The sequence below is a fragment of the Tursiops truncatus genome, chromosome 2 (assembly GCF_011762595.2).
Source record: "Tursiops truncatus isolate mTurTru1 chromosome 2, mTurTru1.mat.Y, whole genome shotgun sequence".
Taxonomy (NCBI): domain Eukaryota; kingdom Metazoa; phylum Chordata; class Mammalia; order Artiodactyla; family Delphinidae; genus Tursiops; species Tursiops truncatus.
Genome location: NC_047035.1, coordinates 31,117,748 through 31,135,051, shown reverse-complemented (window position 1 = coordinate 31,135,051; position 17,304 = coordinate 31,117,748). Strand labels below are relative to the sequence as shown.

General features: G+C 44.5%; 1 protein-coding gene across 5 annotated transcripts in view; it reads left to right on the top strand.

Annotated features, from left to right (window-relative positions):
• Positions 1 to 17,304, top strand: part of SIPA1L1 (signal induced proliferation associated 1 like 1) — a 522,661-nt gene that overhangs the window by 37,445 nt on the left and 467,912 nt on the right. For all 5 annotated transcript variants that reach the window (XM_073800311.1, XM_073800310.1, XM_073800309.1 and 2 more), the window contains exons 2-3: positions 2,934 to 3,207; positions 11,011 to 11,081. The gene's annotated coding sequence lies outside the window, so the exon portion shown is untranslated. The remainder of the gene's footprint in view (positions 1 to 2,933; positions 3,208 to 11,010; positions 11,082 to 17,304) is intronic.

The window sequence follows — 17,304 nt, the reverse complement described above, 5'->3', positions numbered from 1 at the left end:
TTTGTGCCTTTATTCATTCAATGACTGAGCTCCTATTCTCCCCTTGGCACTGTGCTTGACCCCAGGGCCATGTCTAGAGTGAGATTAGTGAGACACCTGGGGACAGATAAGATGTAAGAGGTGCCCATTTGCACAACCCTGAGAATGACTGCCCCCTGAGATTTTGCACACTAGCTTCAGAAGGGCACAAAATTTCTCCTAAAAAGCATAGTTGAGTACAACTAAAAACTGAGCCCTTCTGACCTTTGATGAGTCCATAAATAAAGGTGTAGAGTCATTTATAACACTATTAAGATAAAATCTGACCCTAGTAGAAACTCGGTGCTCCATTTCACTGAATCATAACTCTGATGAAACCTCCGCCACCAGGTGCTCCACCAAAATGTTTGTGCAGTTTTCTCACATCCCAGGGAGAAACCCATGTGTCCCAGGAGCATCCTCATATCCTCTTCACCTCTTGCTCAAGTTTTCCCTCTTATCGGCCATTTCAGTGCCAGCTGGGTTGCCTGTTGGGAGATTTACATGAATTTCTTTCTTTCTCCTTACTTCCATCCACAATACGGAGCTGAGCCACTCATCAAACTCTGACTTGCCATCCTGAAAGTTGCCCAGAATTTCTCTCATCTGACTGAGAAGCCCCTGGCTCTGTTCTGAGCGCCCTGGGGGCCTTGCCGGTCCTCGGGTGCAAAGGCAGCTGAACCCTGTGACCTCAGTCCTGAAGGAGAGCCTGGGAAAGGAGACCACCCCCAACGCCTCTTGCTCGGGAGCTTTCAGGCTCTTTGGTGAACCGTCCTCTACTCACTGTTCTCTGCTCCCCCGTTGGGTGGGAAGATGAGCCCCACATGGTTACAGTCCCGGGGCTGAGAGCCCTGCCACCTCCTTGTTTAGGTTAAATTTCCTTAAGAAACCAAGAACAGCTCTGAGTTAGATCTCCTAGGGTATTTCTCTGTGCTGAGTGCTTCACCAGGAAGAAAGTTAAACAGAGTACTGAGCTGATAGCAAATACATGGGACTGATTCCCCAGCCTCAGCCATGGAAGGGACTTGAGGGGTTGCACCTTGGGGCCTCTCGTGCTGCCACAACCCAGATCTGCATCTTCTAGAATTCTTTGCACAACAGCAAAGGACTGTTGCTGTTGTGAGGACTTTCTTTACTCCCACCCGCATGCCCTGAGCAAGGCAGATGTTTACTTCCAGCACTAGAAGAAGGAGGGGGTGAGGGCAGAGATGGGGGGAATGCTAACCATAGCTAACCTAAGTCAGATCACCAGGCTGGCCGCTAGCCAGGCTCTGAATCGCCCTCTGCAGATAGCATAGGCAAAAAGCTGGGTCTCTGCGCCCTGCTCTCTAGGTTAAAGTTCTGATGCAAGGCTCAGTCACTCCCCCTTTGATGCTATTATCAATCATCCCTTTGCAGAGGAGGTGACTTGTTTAGACAACAAAAGGAACTTGAGATGGATCCTTACCTAGGGGTTCTCAGAACTGAAGGAGGTTCATTAATTTCTCTCCACCTCAGTTTCTTCATTCAAAAAAGTAGGCATAATTATGCAGGATTTTTTTTTTAATTAGAAATAATATATACCTGGCACAATGCTTGGAAACTGCTACCCCCTTAAGAAAGGGTTGCTACTGCTATTACTGTTATCCCTGCCTCAGGGTATGTGTTATTGATCTGAGCTGTGAGTTTGAGAGCTAAGATTGTGTGCATGGCTGACGGCAATGACAGTGCCTGACACAGGAGTTGTGCAATCAATGACTAAGTCTGGAATTTTAGCATGGGACATCAGCCCCACCAGGAAATAAGAGTCTACATGCAATTACCTGCTCTATTTCCTGGGTTGGTAGTTCTCAAATTCTTTGTGTTCTGGGCACATCTGATGGGACTGATACATTCAGACAGCTGTGAGTCAGCGGTAATTGCCACTCAATCCCTGCTATGGAAGAACGATGTCTCCCAATATCTATGAAAGCAACCACTGTGGTCCCACCATGTATTTGGATGCCCTTTGTCATTGTGGTTGGGGGTAGAATGTTTACTGCCCTGACCTCCCCAACTAACGTACACAAGAAGAATTCTCACATATCCACTTAACCACTGTATTTCTTGGCCATTGGTTTGATAAAACACACCTTCTACCTTTTCCCAGCATTTCAGGTTGTAGCCATGGTATGTTGGCCTGCAGGTCTCAGGCAGGTACTTCAATTGCCCTTGGAATTCCAGCATTTAGCTTTGCAGTCTCTATTTGTCAACAATCTCAAAGGTCCTTGACATATAGTCATTTGTAATTTTGCAAAGATGTCAATTTTTAGAAATTAGTTTATTATGGACTTCCCTGGTGGCACAGTGGTTAAGAATCCACCTGCCAATGCAGGGGACACAGGTTCGAGCCCTGCTCTGGGCAGATCCCACATGCTGTGGAGCAACTAATTCTGTGCGCCACAACTACAGAGCCTGTGCCCTAGAGCCTGCGAGCCACAACTACTGAGCCCGCGTGCCACAACTACTGAAGCCCACGTGCCTAGAGCCCATGCTCCACCACAAGAGAAGCCACTGCAATGAGAAGCCTGCGCACCACAACGAAGAGTAGCCCCCGCTCACTACAACTAGAGAAAGCCCGCTCACAACAATGAAAACCCAATGCAGACAAAAATGAATAAATAAATAATGTTAAAATAATTAAACTATTAAAAAAATTAGTTTATTATACAAGTAATATATGAGTGTATATATATATATTGCAAAATGCTTATATAGTTGAGAAGTACACAAAACGTGTAGAAGTGTTCCTTTATTTGTATCAGTCAGAGTAGGCCACGTAAAAAACACCCCCCCAAATCTCAGTGGCTTATAGCAACAAATGTTTATTTCTTGTTCACACTACATGTTTATCACGAGTTGGCTACAAGCTCTGCTTATTGCCTTTTTCACACCAGAACCAAAGCTGATGGAAAAACCTAGCCTCTATCTGGAACACTGTCAATCTGGCAGAAAGAAAAAGACAAGACAAATGAGGCCCTGACTTCTACAGCTTAGCACAAAAGTGATCAACATCTCTTTGGCCAAAGCAAGTCACATGGCCATTCCCAAGGTCAACAGTGTGGCGATATATCCTACAGAGAGGAGCGCAGCTGGGAAAGAAACTGGAAAGTTTGGTGAACAAGAAGACATCTCCCACTACCTCCTCCTAGGACAACTTCCCTCCCAGAGGTAACTGCTCTCAGCACCTCAGTCCCCTTTCTTATGTATTTGCCTAAGAGTGTGTGTGTGTGTATGAATATATATGTATGTACATAAATGTAGAATATTCACATGTTGTTCTGCAGCTTGCTCTGTTCATTTAATCTACCTCAGAGACCTTTTCATATCAGTACATATAAGCCTACCCCACTCCTTCTAACAACTATATGGCATTTCATGCCATAATATATTTAAATTCTTGGTGTACTTTTGGATCTTTTCAAAATTTTTTTCTGTTACAAATAATGTGATATTTATCCTTATGCATATGTCTGTGCACATGTGTATTTCTGAATAATAGGTTTCTAGAAATTAGTTGTTAAAATAGAGCATGTGTGCATTACCATTTCTAATAGATACCACCAATTTGCCTGGAAAAATGCCTCATCAGTGTACACAGACATCAGCAATATGCCTGATTTCCCAAATCCTCAACAACTCTTAATATTATTAAACTTTTTCTTTTTGTTGATCTGATAAATTTTTTAAATGGTTGTTCATTGTTTTAATGCATATAGTGCATTTTCTTGTTTGTTGGTGAGGTTGAGTGTTGTTTGTATTTGTTGGCTAATTTCACAGTTTTTTCTTTTGTGAGTTGTCTGTTTCCCTTCTCCACCCATTCTCTAGTGGTTGTTTATTCTTTCACATTTGAATATGTAGAATTATAGTTTTTCTCAATATTAATCCTTTGTACTACTGCTTGTGAATATGAGTATCTTTCATTTACCATCAGGAACCTTCCTAAAAGCCAGACACAGAGTGAAAATATTAACCAGTAGCCCCTTTTTTGCTAATCCATCACTACCAACCAGTTTCCTAAAACAAAGAGAAAGTCAGTAAACGTAACAAATTACTTAGTATGTCAGATGTAGAAAACATTGCTTCCTGTTGACCACACAGTGACTCTGACTTTTAACAGACATTTGCATGTGTGCAGCCACACAGCCTCTCAGCACCGTCAACATCTGACTCACATCCCTTTGTTGACATTCCGCCCTCTTCAAAACATCTGCATATGATTCTGAAATTCCTCCAGTATTTGGAAAGTAACTAAAGAATTCCTGCCCCCTCCACCATAAATATATTACTTTGTTTAAAATGTTATATTGAATTTGGGAGATGTACAAATAAAGTTTTCTATGTAAATCTAGTCCCTAAACATGTTACATTGGAGAGGTATGTATGCTTTATGAAATCTGAGTGTTGATAAAGAGGGATTCTACTGAGAAAAGATTGCTAGGGAGGCAGCTTGTGAGGTGTATCTTTATTTGCGTCCAGTTTGGCCATTTAGTTTTTAATTTTGTTTTTGGCTTTTTTTCCCCAACTTTATTGAGATGTAATTGGCATATAACATTGTGTAGGTTTATGATGTACAATGTGATGATTCAATATGTAATATATTGAAAAATGTTCATCACAATCCGTCACATCATGAAAATATCTTACATGTGTATGTGTGTGGTAAGAACATTTAAGATCTACTCTCTTAGCAGCTTTCAAGTGTACAATACAGTATTGTTACCTATAGTCCCCATGCTGTACATGAGGTCCACAGAGCTTATTCATCTTGTAACTGGAGTTTGTACCCTTTGATCAACATCTCCCCACATCCACATTTGCCCCTGGCCATCACCGTCCCACTGTTTCTATGAGTTTGGCTTTTTAAGATCCTACATGTAAGTGAGATCATCCAGTATTTGTCTTTCTCTGTCTGACTTATTTCACTTAGCATAATGCCCTCAAGGTCCACCCATGTTTTTGCAAATGGCAGGATTTCCTTCTTGTTTTTGTGGCAGAAGAATATATATATACCATATTTTCTTTATGCATTCATCCCTCAAACAAACTTAGGTTATTTCCAACTCTTAGCTCATGTGAGTAATGCTGCAGTGACTATGGGAGTGTGGATATCTCTTGGAGATAGTAATTTCATTTCACTTAAATATATACCCAGAAGTGGAATTGCTGGATTATAGGATAGTTCTAGTTTTAATGTTTTGAGGAAACTTCATACTGTTTTCCACTGTTGCTGTGCCATTGTTTTTCATTTTGTTCATGGCATTTTTTTGGTCGCACAGTTCGCCATTTTCATGTAATCAAATCTCAGTTATTTTTATTTAATATTTCTGGATTTGAAGTCTTGCTTTAAGAAGGCTTTTCCTAACTCAGGATTTCTTTTTGAAATTATCCTATATATACAGATATTTTTAAGTTGTTAGTTTTGTTTTTTGTTTAGCTCTTTAATCATAAGGAATTAATTATTGGATAAGATGTGAGGTGGTGTAGAGAAGGCTAGGCTACCTTTTCTCTGCCCTGAAGCAGGTAGCATGTCAACCCAATACCATTTATTGGGTATTTCCTTCTTTCTCCAACTGGTTTGAAATGTACCATGAATTAAATTCTCAGCATAAAAAAAAAAAGTATTCTGTATCTTAAGGCATCAGATTTTATGGTGGAGCTGGTGTACAGGTGTGCAAATCTCAGGGAGCATGAGGTTAATTACAGCATCCATGGATCAACACAGGCATTCCCTGCACATTGTAATTATTCTCACAAACGTAAAAACTTTCTTATGTGTGACAAGCGATCCTGACAGCCAGACAACTGCTAATGATGCACGTCAAGGTGTTACTGACTTGGGTCCTTGGACTCTTTTTTTTTTTTTTTGCGGTACGCGGGCCTCCCACTGTTGTGGGCTCTCCCGTTGTGGAGCACAGGCTCCGGACGCGCAGGCTCAGCGGCCATGGCTCACGGGCCCAGCCACTCCACGGCATGTGGGATCTTCTCAGACCCGGGCACAAACCCGTGTCCCCTGCATCGGCAGGCGGACTCTCAACCACTGCGCCACCAGGGAACACCGGGTCCTGGGACTCTTTAATCAATAGAAATTGATAACAGGCCAGACTAGGAATTCAGGCAAGGCTTTATTGGGAGTGAAAACAAGTAACAGGTTCCCTTGCTTGCTCTCTGAGGACGGCGGGCTGGTTCCTTAAATGGGGTGAGGGTAGGGGTGGATCTGCGGGTCAAGCTGGAGGGGTGGCTTAACTGATCTGCCCACCCCCTTGGTGCTGCTGTGTGCAGGGATCATGGGCAGTGCCCTGCTTTTGCTCCCCATACCTAAGAAATGGCATTTGGTTTGTGGCTTTTTTGTATCTTATTGCTCATAATTTGTCCCAACTGCTCATGCATGCAGTTATTTTTAGTCCCTTATAGTTTCTTTGTATTCTGTTGCTGCAGGAGACATTAGTCCAGGTGCAAGCACTCCAGTAAAGGGTCCCAGGTGCCAGGTCCCAGCCTATCTCAAAGGGATCTAAGAAAGTGAAAGACCATTACAAATAACTAGAGTCCTGTAGTAATAGAATTATTAAAGTTTTTAAGGGGTTGTTTTAATTTCTCAGTTATCCTTTAGTATGTTTTACGCAGGGCCTGTTTGGGTTTGATGGGGTTCAAGAATTCAAGGATTCAGTAGTTCTGGGCTGAGTCCCTGGACACATTCAGGTTCTACTGTGCCATGAGCTTTCCTGGTTCTGGAGATTCTCCTGCAACTGGTACCACCTTGGGGGCGGGAGCGGGTGAGACTTTTCCAAGCGTTTCCATCCCACACGTTGTGTGAGAGAGAAGGCTGCCTTCTGTGAGTCCGTTTCTCACCACCAGTGGCTTATCGTCCCATGGCAATCTGAGTGGCCCTTCTCCACACCTCAGAAATGCCTCATGCTGGTCTAATCAGAGGAGTTTAAAGGTGCTGGTGGGGGAGGTACAGGAGTGCAGGTAGTATTCAGAGGATGGTTGACATCATACGGCAGATGCTTTGAGCCTACTGTGTCCCAGGGGGTGGACTTAGATAATTAGCAGATGAGTTGACAATTGCCTAAAGAAAGAGAACAGAGTGCGGTAGGAAAGGGGAGTGAGTCAGAGGTCCGTCTCCTCTCTTTCTCTCCTCTCCCACCACCACATGCCCCACTGGCTCCTTTCTGTCCCAAGACAAACAGTTTCATCTACACCCTGATGGAAGATTAGATGGTAACTTAAAACAAGAGGGGCTTCCTGGGCTGAGGAGACAACACTGAAAGCTTCGTGATGAATTTGGAGAATGCCACAGCAGGTAAAGGAGTTGCTGGCTGCCAATCTGGGCCAGGGATCTCCTGGCCCTGGGCTGCCCCCCAGCCAGCCAGAAGGTGTCTTCTCATGTCTTTAGACGGCTTCACCCCTGGAGCCCAAGCCCACTGTGCCCCAGCCAGGGTTTCTCAAACTCTTGCTACTCAGCCACCCCTTGAGGCTGGAAGCCTCAACACAGAACTCAGGAGAGGATGAGACATAGCGAGTCCCACTCCAGGCAAATGCGCTTTCTCTGCCGTCTCCACCTTTATCTCTAACACTGAAGCAAGTTTGTGTTCTACGTCATGTATCTATGCTCGTTTTGATATAAAAGTTGTGTTTGCAATTTCATGCCTAACCTCCCCTCTCGCCTTTCCATCAAGTCCCAGTATAAAATCCAGTGCTTCTCTGTATTTCGTGGGGTTCATTACAGTTGTAATTATGTTTACCCATCATGTATTTGCTGTCTTTCCCACTAGAGTGTAAGCTCCAGGAAGGTAGTGGCCATGCCTGCCTGGCTCAGTGCATCCTCAGTGGCTGGCCAGTGCCTGTCTGTGGCCTTTAGCCTTGGTAGTTAGAGCCTTCTTACAGTTAGGCACCTGTAGGTCAAGTGTCTGTTCTTCCTTTCACCAGAAGAAAGGCCTGATAACTCACAAAAGGGTCATTGTTCTCAAAGGGTCCAGGTGAGAGGAGCCAGCCGTCATTGCTGGGCCCCAGCCCTATCACAATTCCTGGCCCCCTCCCAATGAAAGTGAGACAGTGACATCATCTCAGAATATATACAAAGAACAGCCTTTCTGTAAATCTCTCTATGGAGAATTACTTTAAGCTCATTCCTACTGTATTAGGTGCATAATATCATAACCCAGAGTTTCCCAGATTTAGTTCAAGGGCATAGACGATTTGGTTAGGTATAAGACTTTTAGAAATTTTCTTGTCCAAGAAGAATTTGAAGCATGTCTTGCTGATGGTAGGAAATCAACTCAATTTGGGAGAGGAGCTGATTTTTCAAATAAGTAATTATAGATCATACCAACCTCCCTCACCTATGGGTCTAGTTCTCCCATCTCTTACATGGATTTTCTGTAACAACCCTTATCATTATCATTCTTGATATCCACAGAGCACTGTTCAAAAGATTTATTGGTTAAAAAATGCAAATTCCATAAAACAGCAAAGTGCTGCCTCCAAGTTTCACGTAAAGGTGTGCTTAAACAAATGAGTCCACATTTGAAGACAATGCTAAAGAAAAGTAGTAAGAAATCTGAATGGTGGGATAGTTATTTTTACCATAATTCCATACATTTATTGAATATATATTGTGTCAGATACTAAACTGAGTTCTTTACATGAATTGGCTTGTTTAATTCTCACAGAAACCATTTGATATAGGGAGAATTTTATTCCCATTTCATAGATGAGGAAACTGTTACTTGGGAGGGAGTACGTAACTTTCCCAAGATCAGGCCTGGGGGGGAACTGGGCCAGAGCTCTGGTGCTGCTTTATACCGTTCTGTGGCCCATTCTCTCACCACTGGACGTGAATAAGTGTTGCCGAATCAGGTCTGGCTGCTCGCCGCTCGAAAATCAATACCCGAGAAAGAGATGTTGGTAGAAAGGAAAGTTGCTTTTAATCAGAATGCTCGCAATCTGGGGAGATGGTGGACTCAGTGTCCTAGAAAAGCATCTCCGAAGATTCTGCTCGGCCACGAAAGTTTTTAAAGGGAAAAAGGGACGTAATCTCGGTTCATCGTTGAGATAGGGGATCAGAGTCGTTGCCATCCCCACTGCCTGCAGGCGATCAGAGTCGTTGCCATCCCCCACTGCCTGCAGGCTTGTCGACTTCTTGTGATTTTTCTTTCTGTGCTATCTTGTTCACACAGTTTGTTCCGCAGGATTACTGAAGGGGAAACTAGGGAAGAGATCTGGTCATCTGACAATTACTTATTCTTCATTTCTATTTCTTTGATCTACAGAAAGAACCAACAAATTAGGCAAGGTATTGGGTGATCAAAAGATTTGAAAGGGGTGCTAGGGCCGGAGATGAGTGGAGCATGGGGGTGCCTGGTTTAAGGTTGGTGACAAGACAAAAGGATGCCTCCTGCAGAGAGCTCTTTCCTGTCAAAAGCTGCTCACACAAGCAATAGACGTCTGTGAAAAAGAAAAAGAAAGAAACTTTCACCACTTTAAGTGCTGGTTAGCTGTGTTGCTCAATCCAGGGCCTTACAGATTTGTTTCAGTGAACAAATTCATAATGATCCTTTGTAATGGCTCATTGGTTCATTCATTTTTTAGGTGATGGAGAATCTGTTAAACGTTGCCTCTTCCCCCAAATCTCATTACAATCTCACAAAAACAATTTTCATAAGTGAGTTTGGCCCATTTCTAAATTGCTTCAAGATCCAAATTTCCGTTTGACCCGCCATCAAACAGGAAGTCCTGACTAGTGGTGCACTTTTGAACAATATGTTGACATTTAAAGTCCCTGTTTGAGTTCCTGCTCCAGGCATTATCTCATTGCATGCACTATCTCATTTTATTCTTACAGTCACCCTCTTGGTCCCATTTTTCAGACAAGGAAACTGAGGCTCAGAGTGGATGAGCCCCAGGTCACACAGCTAGTGGACTAAGGATCTAGGTTGATCGCAGGGCTGACATCACAGTCTGAGCTTTTAACCCCTATTCTTTAGTACCTTTTCAGTGAGTGCCAGGGAGTCTGGAGATAGAGGCTGCAGTAGTTCAGGAAGATTCCACGGAGGAAGTGGAAGATGAGTTGGATTTTGAGGATTGCATTGGAAATATGAGAATTGCATTGGGGAGGGAGTAAGGCAGAAAAACAAACAGAGCAGGCTCCCTTGCTTCTGTAGAGAAGGTGAGTTAGACCATTTTGTGGTTGACATTGCCAGTTAATTTTCAATTCAACACCTGCCTTGCCATTTGAACTTAATCTTATTATAGCACATCTCTTTGCATGCCTTTTGTTTGTGCAGGTTTTACACACTGGGGGTTTTTAAGTCAATCAATGAGCATCTGTGCTGAAAGGAATTATTTTTGTGTGCATAAAAATAATTGGTCCAATTCCTCTGTGAACCAACAAGTAAAACCTATCTAATTCCTGTCTTAGAGGTAAAGAGTGATGCAGTATAGGAAGAAAAGCCTTTACCTACCTACCTCTCTTCTGTTTCTAGTCCATTCCACGATTTCCAGGAAAATGAATTTATACTGTTTGGAGGAAAGGCTGAGGTCAGCATAACTGGCCTGAATTTAGCATACAGACAGTGTCCTTGACAGTCATGCTCAATGTGCATAAATGTGCAAGGTATTCCAATAGCAGAGAGAGAACCAGCCGAGAAAGAGATTTGAGCTTTAATTTCCCACCCATGACATCCAGATATACCACTGTCCTTCCCTTAAATTCTGTTTCGTACCATCCCACCATGAGAGTGTCTCATATAAAATATTCTTTCTCAAATATCCGGACTTCATTTCCAAGTCATTTAATTTTCCCCAGGTTGTTGACTCTGTGTCCTTGTCTTTAAATCATCTACTTCTTTCACCATTTCCATCTTTCTTATCTTTTTTGCAGAAAGTAATTTTTCCAAAGACATATTTCAATGCATAGAAGGGGGAAATTACTTCACTTTTATTTAGCATCTCCCGAAACTTTCTTTGTTTCAGGGAAAGCTGGAATCAAGTGACTTTCTCCTTTGTCTATCTGAGCAACGCAGTTTCTCCATCTCTGTATAAAGGTAAGCACCACTGGTGGCAGCCATCTAGCCATTGCTGGGTGGGACCAAACCTACTCTCAGCTCCAGAAGATAGCCCTGATTGGTCTCCGCTACTGGAAGTCCAATTGTCATGGTCACAAGGTTTGGTTCAGGGATGAGCCAGTCAGTGCAAAGCTTTGAGCTGCTGTTGGTTGATTGTGAGAGACAAACTCTCCTGTCACGTGAGAACAAGAGAGCGTGAAATTCTTCTACAATCATCAGGAAGTTAGCCCTAGGAGGCAACGAACATTGGGTATAAAAAAGAAGAGAGGTAGGGCTTCCCTGGTGGCGCAGTGTTTGAGAGTCCACCTGCCGATGCAGGGGACACGGTTTGTGCCCCGGTCCGGGAAGATCCCACATGCCGCGGAGCGGCTGGGCCCGTGAGCCATGGCCGCTGAGCCTGCGCGTCCGGAGCCTGTGCTCCGCAACGGGAGAGGCCACAGCAGTGAGAGGCCCGCGTACCACAAAAAAAAAAAAAGAAGAGAGGTAGAAAGAAACTGAGTCTTCACATCATTGTAGCCGTCAGTACAGTCCATTTACCTCTATGCTCCCAGTTAGCCGATAAATCCCTTCTTGTTTGTGAATTCCAATTAGGTTTTCTGTTACTTGCAGCCAAAACCCTTTTATCTGATACACTCGACTACTGGGCAGTGGAACTAAAACACAATATTACACCTCAAAATGCAGTTTATCCAGTCTAGCCATCTAACAATAGAGTACTGGATAATTAAATTGCATTCGATGATGATATATTAGCCAGGACAGACTAGGCTGTTATGAATAGAAATGACAGTCACATAACAATGGGAAACAAGTGTTCCTCGTCAGCAGCTGGCTTTCTTCTGCATGGTTTCATTGGTTTTTCAGGAACCTAGGTTCCTTGCATCTTTTGGCTCCCCCGTCGCTTAGGGCCTTGTCATCACCCTTATCAAGCTGGAGGAAGGGAAAGGAGGATGAGGTGGGCACCACTGCTTTTTAAAAGCCTTGGCCTAGGGCTTCCCCGGTGGCACAGTGGTTGAGAGTCCACCTGCCGATGCAGGGGACACGGGTTCGTGCCCTGGTCCGGGAGGATCCCACATGCTGCAGAGCGGCTGGGCCCGTGAGCCATGGCCACTGAGCCTGCGCGTCCGGAGCCTGTGCTCCGCAACGGGAGAGACCACAGCAGTGAGAGGCCCGTGTACCACAGACACACACAAAAAAGCCTTGGCCTAGAAATGGGACAAACTCTTTACACCCTCCCTTGGCGTAAACTAGTCACATGGGCACATCTAACTGCAAAGGAACCCAGGAAGAGGAAGTGGATTTTTGGTAACTAGTTCCTAGTCTTGGCCTGGATAGAATACTTCAGGAGACTCTTAAATACATGGGAAAATGCCAACAGAGCATTGTGCATAGTATGAGCCCAGGTTTTCTAAGGTCCCAGTCTCTAAGGTTCTAAGGTCCCACATAGCGTAAGCTATGTCTCTTTCTGTTCCAGCCCTGTGGCAAGGCTCTGCGTTTGTTCTTTTCCAGCCATGTTGGTACATTCATGATGTTCTCTATAGCAAACCCACCCCACCATCCCCTGATGAGCAATATGGATGTCACTGAAGTTCTTGGAGGAAGACAGAAATGTAATCAGATTCCTCCATGGATATCTGTTCTTTGCTCCAAAATTCTCTTCCCTTGTAGCACACTCACCTCACTTGTTCCTCTTCTCGGCCACATGCTTCCCTTTCGCCATCTCCAGCCCCTAAAAGCGTCCTCATTGAGCAGTTGGCTCTTGCCCTTTGTTATATGTCCACTCAGCAAAGCAAAAACCTGATATTAAGCCTAAAACCAAACAAGATATTTTTACCTCCAGCATACCCCTCAGGGAACTTAGCAGATCGTTCCCTGAACAAAAAAGGTCTCTTCTTGGGGCAGGGCTAGGTGGGGAGTTGCTAAATAAGGAAATGAATTTTTGCCATAAAAATTCATTTACATAGAAAGAAAGACTGGAAGGATGTTAACAGTGTTTATCTCTAGGTAACTGGATTGCAAGTGGTTTTTTCCTCTTGCGTGTTCCTGTACTTTAATTTCTGTTTCCCGATCTTTCAAATTTTCTAAAGTACATGATGTAGTTCTTTAATCTGAAAGAAAAAAAGTAAAGGAAATTGTCTTTTGCTCAATTTTACTTATCAGTAGGGAAATGCCAATCAAAACCACAATGAGATACCACTTCATACCCATTAGGAGGGCAATTATGGAAAAAAAAAAGACAACAGAAAATAACAAGTGTTGGCAAGGATGCAGAGAAATTAGAACCCTTGTGCATGTTGGTGGCAATGTAAAATGGTGCTGCCACTCTGGAAAACAGTATGGTGGTTTCTCAAAAAATTAAATATAGGAATATCATATGATCCAGCAATTCCACTTCTGGGTTTATACCCCAAAGAACTGAAAGCAGGGGCTTGAAGAGATAATTGTACAGCCATGTTCATAGCAGCATTATTCACAATATCCAAGAGATGAAAGCAACCCACGTGTCCATCAACGAATGAATAAATGAAATGTGGCATATACGTATGATGAAATATTATTCAGCTGTAAAAGGAAGGAAATTCTGACACATGCACACGGATGAACCTTGAGGAATTATGCCAAGAGAAATAAGGAGTCACAAAAAGACAAATATTGTATAATTCCACTTATATGAGTACGTATAGTGGTCAAATTCACAGAGACAGAAAGTAATATGGTGGTTGCCAGGGCTAGGGGAAGCAGGGATGGGGTGTTAGTGTTTAATGGGTAGAGAGTTTTAGATGGGAAAGGTGAAAATGTTCTAGAGATCGATAGTGGTGATGGTTGCCCAACAATGTAAATGTACTTAATGCCAATGAACTGTACACTTAAAAATGGTTAACATGGTAAATTTTATGTTATGTGTATTTTTCATAATTTTTTTAAAAAAAGAATTTATCTTTCCATAGACAATTTTACAAGAATTTTTGACTTGGATAGCTTGTGATCTCTTTTGAAAACCAGATATTTCCCTAGTTTGGGCTTTCCACCTACACAGTATGCCTTTTTATATGAATTTGTAAAAAAGAAGAAATACTCGTTTTACCAGTATTACATAAGGCTTAGGGGTTTAATAAGATATGGCTTCTCTTCTCCAAGGATTTGCCATCTAATAAGTGGGAAAGACAGGTAAACAATTAACTACAATCCGCAGGGAAATGCAATAGTGGCCAAGTGTAGAGATACAAGCAGTGAATTCTGCCTGGGTAGTTAAAGAGGCTTTTCAGAGAAAGAGGTGTTTAGACTGGACTTGGAAAAACCCTTGCGAATTTACTAATGAAAAAGATGGGATGAACATGGGGGGCACACTGGAAAGTGACATAGAGACGGGGGACAGCACTGGGACAGGAGGAAATCAGTGACCCCAGGCTTAGGGCATCACGGGACCCTGAACACACCTGGCTGAATGCCAGCAGGGGGGCAAGCTCAGGCTTGGACGTGGCAGTGTTGTCTTTCCTGGGGAGATGACTCAGGATGTGGGCTGAACTCAGAAAGCAAAGTCCAAGCCAGCCATGTGTCAGGACCAGAGCTGAGACCTTGGCTGGCTCAGTGGTGTGATTCTGGAGGGACATGGAGCATGCTGGAGCTTCCTGTGTAAACAGGGGAATGGCTCCCTGCATGTTGGTGCCTGATTGCGTGCAGCTGTTGGTTTTGCAGTTTGACAAGGAATGGAGTAGAAGTGCTTTTCATTAACTGCAAAAGCTTATGTAACGTTTCTTGTCGGCATCTTGGACTTGGCCGTTCTGCAACGCGTCTCCCCCCAGTACCCACACACATGGACTTGCGTGGGGCAGTGGAGTGCAAATGGCGCACAGCTGTACAACCAGTGCCTTGGCCCCGGCAGGGGGAGAACAGAGCGTGCTGGTGTGCTGGAAATCCGTGGGTGCTGTGTCAGTCATTCTGAGTCGTGGGATTGGTGGGGGGGAATCAGCTTGCGAGGAGGAGACAGAGGGCGTGTAGAATTACACATCTTGGACCTGGAAGGTCATCAAGATCAACTCATTCACCGGTTTATTGTCAATCGGTGTGGGTCACTCTTGTCACTGCAGCTGTCTCTGCTGTTTGAATCTTCTGCCATGTGCTGGTCCCTGCCTTCTGTTGGGCACTTCTATTTCCGGCAACCACAAAGATGGCCTTTACGGCTCCTCTCTGCATCCCCAGGCTTCCCTAAGAGGAACTTTAACCCTGCTCCCAAGGCCACAGAAGTGTCCAGGATCCATGAGCGTCCACAGCCAAGTCTCATCTGGCCACGGCAGGAGCACAAAGTATAGGGGACGGGCCATGTGGAGAATCCTACAAATGTACCCCATCTCATTTTCCAAATTCCCAGGATTCTATCACCTACTTGGGGTCAGACCTTGACTCTCTTACCCAAACAGCACCTAAACCTCAACCCTCTTCCCTTCTTGGAAGCCTCCTTAATTCCCCAGGTGGGCCTGACTCACAAAGAGCTGGAAATTCCCTGCCTGGGGTCAGGATACCCAGGTCTGGGAACACAAAGCCCTGGCTGCCTTTCCTGGAAGGGAAAGGGGGAAATTATCTTTCCATCGTGTTCGCTGATAGGTCAGAATAGCACAAAAGATAAGCTATGATTAATTTCTCAGTATCTCACCTTGTTACACATGGACGGTCTCATTCACCTGAACACCTGGAGACAGGTGAGCTGGGCTCACTCATCTGATACCATAATGTCAAGTGGAGCCGTTGGCCCTACCACCTGGTAGTCTGTTCATGGGTCTTTCTTGACTCCCCAAGATGTAACTCCTGGACACTTCCGGGTGGGCCTCTGATTGCTCCTTCATTTCCTTTAATTTACACTCACAGCTGCTCCTAGGTGACACCTCCCATCTCATCCCAGCTCTGCCTCCTGTTCACTCCTAGACATTCTCCTGCATCCTTAGGCACAAAGCCCCAGGGAACCTGATCTGATTTTAGGGCAGAGCCCCACTGATATAGCAGGACCTAACCCTAGCAAAGCAGTGACTGAGGGTTGGGAATCTAAGGTATGAACCCTCCTTACTTTCATACAATTCTAAAACTACTTTTGAACTAGGAATCCTGGCACCGCTGACCCAGAGGAGTACTGCCATTTGTGACGAGCCAGCTGTCCCCAGGCCCAGGTCAAGAAGCCCTGGGATCGAATGGCCTGAACTCCGCTAAATGGACAAGGCCCTTCTTTTCCGGAATTTGAAACGATTAAGTGGTTCAATGAAGGCACTTTGTTCACTGAAGGAAGGGCCTTGTTGGTTGGCTTTCTCTAGAGTGTTCTTTAAGGACGTTTCCCACCTTCCAGATTCTATATATTTGATTTTCCATCTTGTCTGGGTTCCTCGGAAAGCTGGAGCCTTCCCTCTGATGTCCAAATGCAGGGCATCGACAAGCTCTTTACGCTGGAAGATGTGCTAACATCGGGGCCACTCCTTAGGCATCCTTTTCCAGCCCCTCCCAACAATCTCTGAGCCTGAGCTCCACCTCACGTCTGGTGTCTGGGATGTATGTCCGCATGTTTAAAATGTCTTCTGCATGTCAGCTCCTGCCCTCCTTTCCCAGGTCTGCAAACTACGTCCTTTTACTTCCTCCTGGCTGTAGCCCCCAAAGCTGGAGGGCATGTCACCGTGGCCTGCTGCAGCAGCCTATGTGTACGAGCAGATATAGCATCCAACGATCTGATTTATGTTTTCCAGATTTACCGCATCGCTCGCATACCCAGGCCGGCTGATATTTTAGGAACGTGAATCAGAGTGTCTGGCATGGCTCCCTCTGCAGCCGAGCTCCGGCTGCAGGCATAATGAAGTTGGGAGGGGGGAAGAACTCTACTTATCGGGGAGGAAATGTGTGTCAGTAACAAGTCTGCCTGGCAACAGCACTAGGAGAGATCCCAGGCCCCAAGATCAGAGCCAGCATCTCCACACTGATGGAGAAGCGTCACGCTGCACAATTTTCCTCCTTGGAAAATTGACTACCCTCTTTTAAAAAAAAAAAAGGCAAATAAGTGTTTTGTACGTGCATTCTCCAAAAGATATCCCCCTAACTTGCCATCAAACAGGGAGACTGCAATAAACTGAAATGTCACCGGGCTGGGTCTGTCCACGGAGATGTTATACGTGAATAATAAGAGACGAGTTTCTGCAATGCAGTAAGAGGCAGGAAGATGAAGCCGAAA